The 9204-nt window shown below is 43.7% G+C and overlaps 1 long non-coding RNA gene across 1 annotated transcript; it reads left to right on the forward strand.

The window, feature by feature from the left end:
- The first annotated feature begins 617 nt into the window (after positions 1 to 617).
- LOC148144702 (uncharacterized) lies at positions 618 to 7343 on the forward strand. Its single transcript, XR_015751586.1, has 2 exons — positions 618 to 1447; positions 4494 to 7343. It is a non-coding gene; the product is annotated as an uncharacterized LOC148144702 (long non-coding RNA).
- The last annotated feature ends 1861 nt before the right edge of the window (positions 7344 to 9204 follow it).

Consider the following 9204-nt stretch of genomic DNA (forward strand, 5'->3'; position numbering starts at 1 on the left):
CCACGTGGAGACTTGAGCTGAAAATGTGGCTTCTTCAGGGCTCATCCCCGAAACGTCGATTCTCCTGTTCCCTGGATGCTGCCCGACCTGCTGCGCTTTTCCAGCAACACATTTTCAGCTCTGATCTCCAGCATCTGCAGCCCTCACTTTCTCCCCGTGGAGACTCTATCCAGCACCGGGCCTCTCCAGTCCAATGTGAGTTCCGGGTCGGTATCCAGGCCATCGCGACCGCCCCAGTACTCACCCGCAACCTCGGTCTCCGACAACGCTGCCCCGGAATCTGCCGATAACAAAACTCGGACCGACCTCGACTTCATTCCAGCTTCTGACTCAAAGTAGACAGGCAGGAGGCTGAAAGAACACAGCGAGCCAGGCAGCAGCAGGAGGGGAAGAAGTCGACGTTTCTGGTGTAACTCTTCCTCAGGTTTGGGGGTGGGTGTCGGGGGAGCTACAGATAAAGGGGGTTGTGGGGGCAGGGTGGCGGAGTGGGGATTGGTGTAGACAGGTGAGGGTTTGACGTGGTTGGCCAGTTGGAGAGACGAATCCGGTTGGGGGTCGGAGGGAGGGGAGGAGAGGGACGGTATTTGAAATTGGAGAACTCAATGGTGAGTCCTTGTGGGATATAAATGAATTAATGTTATTTCTGCAAGTATAAATTCTGATACAGAATAGGAATGAGAAAATACATATTCAGCAAAAAGAAAGGATATGTGAGCATGAGACATGAATACAGAACAATGGTGGATATATGGGCAAACAGGAAAACATCTGTTCTCCTCGCTTGTACAGAGACACAGGAACAAACCCTAATTAAAGAGGTCAAAGTGGCCTCTGGATGGAAATAGATGCTGATAGAAGAAAAGATATGCCTAATCAATAATCTATAATAGACTGACGTCAAACACCCTTATGGGAGTCAGAGATAAGAGTTTGTCACGGACAAAACAGGATAAACAGAAGTTGTGGGATCAGTCTTAAGGAAATGAGTGACGTAAGCGAAGCAGGGAACAAACAATGGAATAAGGAAAAATATGGGGATTCAAACTGTATAAATTTCGAGAGTTTGTTGGATATAGTGTGCATTCTGTAATTACCATACCTGGTGATTAGACAAGGCATCCACCTATAGGTGTATAAATAAAAAAGAAGCTGTTATTCAGATATTTGTCTCGGACTGAAATTATTAAAGTGAGTGAGCTTTTGTTTCTCACAATTGGGGGCTCGTGTCCGGGATTTTCTTCCATCACCGGGGGGAGTGGCTGGCCTTGGACACTGGGAAGACGCGTCCCGTTCCCCATTGAGGAGCGGTCCCGTGTCCCGGTTTGGTCTGCTCCCTTGGGTGACTGATGTGAATCCTATAAGAGAGACATCTGAATCAGACAGTGATAGGAGCTCGATAGAAAATACGGTGACAAAAGGGGCCAGGCAACTCTGTGCACAGACCAAGGTAAGAAAATTGACTTTTAAGTATTGCCTTGGTGGCCGGGATTGAGTTTTAGTAGTTAATAAGGGACTAACGAAGGAACTCAATATGGCTTGCGCTTTGGGTTAGGAAAAAGCCTCCGGGGAAACAAAGTAAGGAAAAGGCAATGGAAATGGAGGCGGGGTCCCTTACAACATTCCTCCGGAAAGTCCTTTGGGCAGGATGTTGTGGAAATTGGCAAAATAATACTTGTGCAAGGGAGAAAGATGATTAAATATTGTTGCTTTGTATGGACTAAGGACTCCATTCTTCGTCCCGCTGTCTTCTGGCCAAAGTACAGATCGGACGAAGACTGGGTTTGTGAATATCTGAGTTTATATGTCAATGTGCGAAAGAGAGAGAGAGAGAGAGAGAGAATGTAAAGAGCTGTACAGCTGGTAGGAAGTTTAACCCTTTGTGATTTGGTTTGAGTGAACATTTGTTTGTTGGTGATTGAATGTTTGTGTTTTATTCCCTGGAGCTTGAGTTCCAGGACTGTTTTGAATCTGATTTTGTTATGGAAACTTAACATGATTTCTTTTAAGGTTAAGGATTCTATTGTGATTATGAAAAAAAAAGGAATGATAACTCCTGTTCTTTTTACAGATCATGACTGCCTTACTATCAGTTTCTAACTAATCTCTTATCTTTACATAAAAGCGATTTATGGAGGACAGTTGAAGTTTCAGTTCAACATTAGATTGTAGTAAAAGCAAAATTCTATGGTTAATATCTGTGACCTTGGATTCAGCCATTGTTCATGCATTAGAAGTTTTTTTTTTAAAAAAAAACTTGAGTAGACAAATTCTTTTAAGGCAAGTTCTGATTATTTTACGACCTATAGTATTGTAATTGAGCAATGATTGGTCAGGACTATTTAAGAAAACTAATTCTGGATCTAAATTAAAGGACTAAAACTGGGTAATTACAGTGAATTGCAAAATTGGGAACTGTATGCATTTTGCATTTTAACTATTAAATACTGAAGAAATGAACGTAAATATATATAAATATATTTATAAGTTAGGAACAGGCTTTGAAGGTTAGTCAAGCAGTAATTGATGAATTGGTGTTTGAAGTTATGGGGAGCTAGAAATATTGCAATATTTCTTTAAAAAAAAGAAAAAGGGGAAAAACGTAATGACTTATCCCCTTTGGGAGGTGCCCATAGGGGACAAAGAGATTGGGTTTGTAAGTGCCCCCCTCACCAGTGGGGAGGTCAGAACATTTAAAAAGGAAATGGAGGTCCTGGTTGAGGATCCGGTGGGGTTGTCTGAACAAATTGTTCAATTTTTGGGGCCCAGTCTGTATACATGGGCTGAATTAATGTCTATTTTGAATATATTATTTACTGGGGAGGAAAGGGGACTTGTACGAGGAACTGCCATTAAAATATGGGACAGGGAACACCCGATTGGAGATGGGGATGCTGGACAGGGAGAGATGAAGTTTCCCCTCAGAAACCCCCAGTGGGAAAACCAAAACCCAGAGCATAGAGAAGAAATGAGGGAATTGAAAGACCTGTTCCGAAGTCACAGAATTTGATTAAAGCCTTTGAAATTAGACAGGAGAAAGATGAGACTCCCTCAGCTTTCTTGCAAAGATTAAGGGACTCAATGCGGAAATACTCTGGAATGAACCCTGAGGACCCAGTGGCACAGGGTCTTTTGAAAGTACATTTTGTGACAAAAGCATGGCCAGACATACAGAGAAAGATACAGAAGATAGAAGGATGGAGCGAAAAATTATTAGATGAATTGTTGAGAGAGGCACAGAAAGTGTTTGTAAAGAGGGAGGATGAGAGACAAAAACAGAAGGCGAAAATGATGGTAGCTACGGTTGATGAGGTAATTAAGAGGAGAATGGAACCAATAGTGAGCAACCGGAGTGGCAGGAGGCAGCATGTAGGACAGAGAGGGAGAGGGAGAGGGAGAGGACAAGGGGGAACATTTGATAGAGGGTTTGAGCGACAGGGGCAGAGATGGAAGTCGCTACAGGCAGGATGCTATTATTGTGGAAAGATAGGGCATTTTAAGCGGGAGTGTCCTGATCTACAAAGGGAAGAAAAGGCAATTCCGCTTATGAATTATGATGAAGAATAGGGGTGTCAGGGGTTCCTGCCCTCGGGGGCCCACCAGGAACCCTTGATAAACTTGAAGGTGGGACCGTGTAGGGAGGAGGTAATCTCCCTAGTAGATACGGGGCAGCACGGTCATCGTTGAATTTTAAACCAAAGAAAGTAGAAATGTTTACACGGTCAATTATTGTTTCGGGGGTGAAAGGGGAAGGATTTACTGTTCCAGTATTTGAACCTATGATGATAGAAGGTTCTAAGGATAGGATCACAGGGGAACTGCTGTATATCCCTGATATAGGAAGTAACTTACTGGGGAGAGACCTAATTATCCTTTTAGGACTGGAGATTGGAATTCAGGAAAAAGAATTAGTTGTACAACTGGCTATATTGACAGAGGATGCAGAGAGAGAGGTAGACCCTATAGTATGGGCTAGAGTAGGGAATCGTGGAAAACTACAGATCCCTCCCCTTTTAATAAATTTAAAACGGAAAGGGGACGTTGTCTGTGAACGACAATATCCTATTTCCATAGAAGGTAAACGGGGACTGCAGCCAGTAATTGAGGGACTGATTAGAGATGGACTGTTGGAACCATGTATGTCTCCTTATAATACCCCAATTCTACCAGTACGGAAATCTGATGGAACTTATCGATTGGTGCAAGATTTGAGAACATTAAATCGGATAGTGCAGGTCAGGCACCCAGTAGTGCCAAACCCCTATATGTTATTAAGTAAGATCCCTCATGATCACAAATGGTTTAGTGTGATAGATTTAAAGGATGCCTTTTGGGCTTGTCCCTTGGCGGAGGACAGATTTGGGACTATCCCCCTATGAAATCTTATTTGAATTACCTTATCTGGGAACACAGGGAGAATTGCCAATTCCCGAAACTAAAGATTTGTTTTTAAAGAAGTATATACTGGGCTTGTCCTCCTCTTTATCTTTCCTCAGAAAACAGGGTCTATTGGCACAGACTCCGCCCCTTGAATTTGCTGTTCATCCCATCCGGCCAGGAGATTGGGTCTTAATAAAATCATGGACAGAGACTAAGCTGCAGCCAGACTGGGAAGGGCCGTACCAGGCTCTTTTGACTACCGAAACGGCAATAAGGACGGCGGAAAAAGGCTGGACTCATTATACTCGGATCAAAGGGCCAGTGGACCCTCCAGTTGAGGAAGAAGTCTGGACAGCCGAATCAACGCAAGACCCGCTGAAACTCAGACTAAAGAGACTTTGAGTAATTGACTATACAGTGGCGACGCGAGCGCGGGATTATTTCTGTAAGATTGTATATTAAGCCTTTTTGTGTTCTAGCATAATGATCAGAATACTGGGAATGCTTAGAGTTATGATGCTAGCCCTCTTGGTATTAGGATTTTGTCACATATCATTTTCATATGTATTATTAATGGTTCCTGAGTCTGATAATCCACAAGTAATAGACACTGATATATGTAGCTTAGTAAATTGTGGGAATGTAGCTAATCAGAGACAATACCGCAACTCAGAGATACATCTTAAGTCCTATGGGGATGGCCTTGGGGATGGTACCTGGTATAATGGTCTTGTCACAATACACCGGGCCCCCTTTCGACCAGCACCGATTGTCCCGATAAAAAGTGTAACCCCATATATTTAACGATAAGAAAAACCACATGGCACGGAGCGGTTTTGGGAGGTGGCACTTATGAGGTACAATTAAATGAAACATTTGGGATTGAAATGAAAGCAAATAGGAAGGAGTTTGTGGGCTGTTGTTTTCGAATTAGCATAGGACAGGGAAAAATGGGTAGAATTACTGGGTAATGAGATACAACCTTTCACCCCTCCCAATGATCCTACAGTAGTAAAAATTATAGAGGTAAAGGATTTGAAACAGACCATCGAGATAGAGACTGGGTACGGGGATGCAAATGCCTGGGTTGAATGGGTAAAGTATACTGTAAAAAGTCTGAACAAAAGCAATTGCTATGCATGTGCCTCCGGTAGGTCAGTGGCCCAGGTGGTTCCCTTTCCGCTTGGGTGGAAGCGAGACAGGAAGGGCATGAAATGTATGATAGCCCTGTATCAGGATGAGACTGCATGGAATGATAGGAATTGTACCTCCCTATCTCTGATGTTCCCTCCCTTGGAGGAGAAAGATGCAAAAGTTCCCCCCACATTTTCCGCCGCAGTTGGAAATCACACGTCATGTGTGCACAGGCGAGGTACAAGCCGGTCGAGAGATTTGGGGGAGCTGAAATTGTGTACAGAGATTAAGAATGTTACCGAAACGGAGAAGGGAGGAAACTACTCGGCATTAAAGGTTCCCCGAGCGGATCTGTGGTGGTACTGTGGAGGAAAAATATTGAGACCCACCCTACCTCCGGATTGGAAAGGGATATGCGCAATTGTACAATTGGCAATTCCATTTACCCTGGCATTTGAGAAGGAAAAGATAGTAGGGAAAAAGGGAAGGGGTAAGAGATTACTGTTAGATAATTCTTTTGATGACAGGATTTATCTTGATTCGGTAGGAGTCCCTAGGGGAGTACCTGAATTCAAGGCTCGTAACGAGATTGCAGCAGGCTTTGAGTCAGCTCTCTTTTGGTGGGTAACAATTAATAAAAATGTAGATTGGATAAATTACATTTTCTATAATCAACAGCGATTTATAAATTATACAAGAGAGGCGGTTAAAGGAATATCAGAACAGCTTGATGCGACGAGTAGGATGGCATGGGAAAATAGAATAGCCCTTGATATGATTTTAGCAGAGAAAGGGGGTGTATGTGTGATGTTAGGAGGAAGCTGTTGTACCTTTATTCCTAATAACACTGCGCCTGATGGTTCAATTACTCGGGCCTTACGGGGATTGACTACCTTAGCAGAGGAACTGGCTGAGAATTCAGGAGTAGACACATCTCTCACAGGGTGGCTTGAATCCTGGTTTGGAAAATGGAAGGGGGTGGTGGTTTCTATCCTTACTTCCCTGATAGTAGTAGTCGGGGTATTGGTGGCCATTGGCTGTTGTATCGTACCCTGTATACGAGGGCTCACCCAGAGGCTGATTGAAACAGCCTTGATGAAACGAATGCCCCTGAGGGGAATCAGACAGAGGAACTTTATCAACTAAATAATAAGGAAATGAGTGAGACTAAGATGGATGAAATCTCTGAAATGATGCTTGCGAATTTTGGGAACAATGTTTAAAAAAAAAAAAGAGACAAAAATGCAGAAGATAACAGATAGTAATGAAAAGAAAAAGGGGAAATTGTGGGATATAAATGAATTAATGTTATTTCTGCAAGTATAAATTCTGATACAGAATAGGAATGAGAAAATACATATTCAGCAAAAAGAAAGGATATGTGAGCATGAGACATGAATACAGAACAATGGTGGATATATGGGCAAACAGGAAAACATCTGTTCTCCTCGCTTGTACAGAGACACAGGAACAAACCCTAATTAAAGAGGTCAAAGTGGCCTCTGGATGGAAATAGATGCTGATAGAAGAAAAGATATGCCTAATCAATAATCTATAATAGACTGACGTCAAACACCCTTATGGGAGTCAGAGATAAGAGTTTGTCACGGACAAAACAGGATAAACAGAAGTTGTGGGATCAGTCTTAAGGAAATGAGTGACGTAAGCGAAGCAGGGAACAAACAATGGAATAAGGAAAAATATGGGGATTCAAACTGTATAAATTTCGAGAGTTTGTTGGATATAGTGTGCATTCTGTAATTACCATACCTGGTGATTAGACAAGGCATCCACCTATAGGTGTATAAATAAAAAAGAAGCTGTTATTCAGATATTTGTCTCGGACTGAAATTATTAAAGTGAGTGAGCTTTTGTTTCTCACAGTCCTCCAGGCTGAAGGCTGCCCAAGCGGAAGTTGAGGTGTGGTTTGTCATGGCAATAGAGGAGGCCGAGGATGGTCATGTTGGAAAGGGAATTAAAATTGGCGGATCTAGGAGGTCCTGTCGGCCCGGCTGAGATGGTTGGTGAACTTTCCCTCAGTTTATGTTTTGTCTCCCCGATGTAAAAAGGACCACATCGGCGCATCTGATATTGTAAATTAGGTTGGAAAATGTGCAGGTTAACCTCTGTCTCAGCTGGAAGGACTACTTGGGACTCTGGATTGAGGTGAGGGGGTGGTGCCTGCTTGGAGCATTTCTATCTATACACAATATCACCTTTCCTAGAACAAACAATCCTAAGGAGCACCATAAAACATAAGATCACTATCTTGGTCATAGAATCATACAGCATGGAAACAGACCCTTCGGTCCAACTAGTCCATGCTGACCCTGTTCCCAAACTAAACTAGTCCCCCTGCCTGTGTTTGGCTCATATCCCTTCAAACCTTTCCTATTCATGTACCTATCCAAATGGAGATTTGGCCAAGCAGGGGAGTGTAGCTACATCATATACCCTAGTCCGGCGGAGCAATTCACTTCTAGGGGGGCATCCTCCACGACCGAGCGTTGAGCTTCAGGAGGGACGCACATGGAACTGAGAGAGAAGAGGGACAACCACCTACCCAGCCAGATCAGCCAAATCAACCCTGAAAATCAATGGGGTAACAGATGTCGTACCCAGATCGCACCATGGGTTGGGGGAGTCCAGAACTATAGGGCATATGTTTAGGGTTAAGGGGGGGTGGGGGGTGATATTTAGAGGAGACCGAAGGGGCAACTTTTTCACATAGAGGGTGGTACGTGTTGAGTTGCCAGAGGGAGTGGTGGAGGATAGTACAATTGCAACCATTAAAAGCCATCTGGGTGGGTACATGAATAGGAAGAGTTTGGAGGGATATGAGCTGGGTGCTGGCAGGTGGAACTAGATTGGGTTGGGATATCTGGTCAGCATGGAGAGTTGGGTCTGTTTCTGTGCTGTTCAGCGCTTTGGCTCTATGACTTTTAAACATTCAGCACTTCCTCTAACAGTTCACTTCACACACAAACCTCCCTGTGTAAAAACAGTTGCCCCTCTAGTCCTTTTTCAGTCTTTTTCCTCTCACTTTAAAAATATATGCCCTAGTTTTGAACTCCCCTACCCTTAGAGAAAAGACATTTGCTATTCACCTTATCTTTGCCCCTCATGACTTTATAAACCTCCATAAGGTGGCCCCTCTATCTCCTACACTCCAGTGAAAAGACATCCCAGCCTATCCAGTCTATAAATCATTCCAGCAACATCCTGGTCAAAAAGGGTGAGTTTTAACAATTGACCATAAGGGCAATGAAGACTCAACCAGCTTACAGTGGGTTTGGAATCACATGTAGGCCAGACCAGGTTCAGACAGCGGAAAACCAGATGAGTTTTTTTAAAAAAGATTAGATTAGATTCCTTACAGATTCTCTACAGTGTGGAAACCGGGCCTTCGGCCCAACCAGTCCACACCAACCCTCCGAAAAGTAACCCACCAAACCCAATTCCCTCTGAGTTGAAACTTTATTGCTGGAACAGCACAGCAGGTCAGGCAGCATCCAGGGAACAGGAGATTCGACGTTTCGGGCATAGGCCCTTCTTCAGGAATGAGCAGAGAGTGTTCAGCAGGAGAAGATAAAAGGTAGGGAGGAGGGACTTGGAGGAGGGGCGTTGGAAATGTGATAGGTGGAAAGAGGTCAAGGTGAGGGTGATAGGTCGGTGTAGGATGGAGGCGGAGAG

This window comes from Chiloscyllium plagiosum, unplaced genomic scaffold (assembly GCF_037043375.1).
Source record: "Chiloscyllium plagiosum isolate Xiang-an unplaced genomic scaffold, Cpla_swu_hap1 HiC_scaffold_27, whole genome shotgun sequence".
Classification (NCBI taxonomy): domain Eukaryota; kingdom Metazoa; phylum Chordata; class Chondrichthyes; order Orectolobiformes; family Hemiscylliidae; genus Chiloscyllium; species Chiloscyllium plagiosum.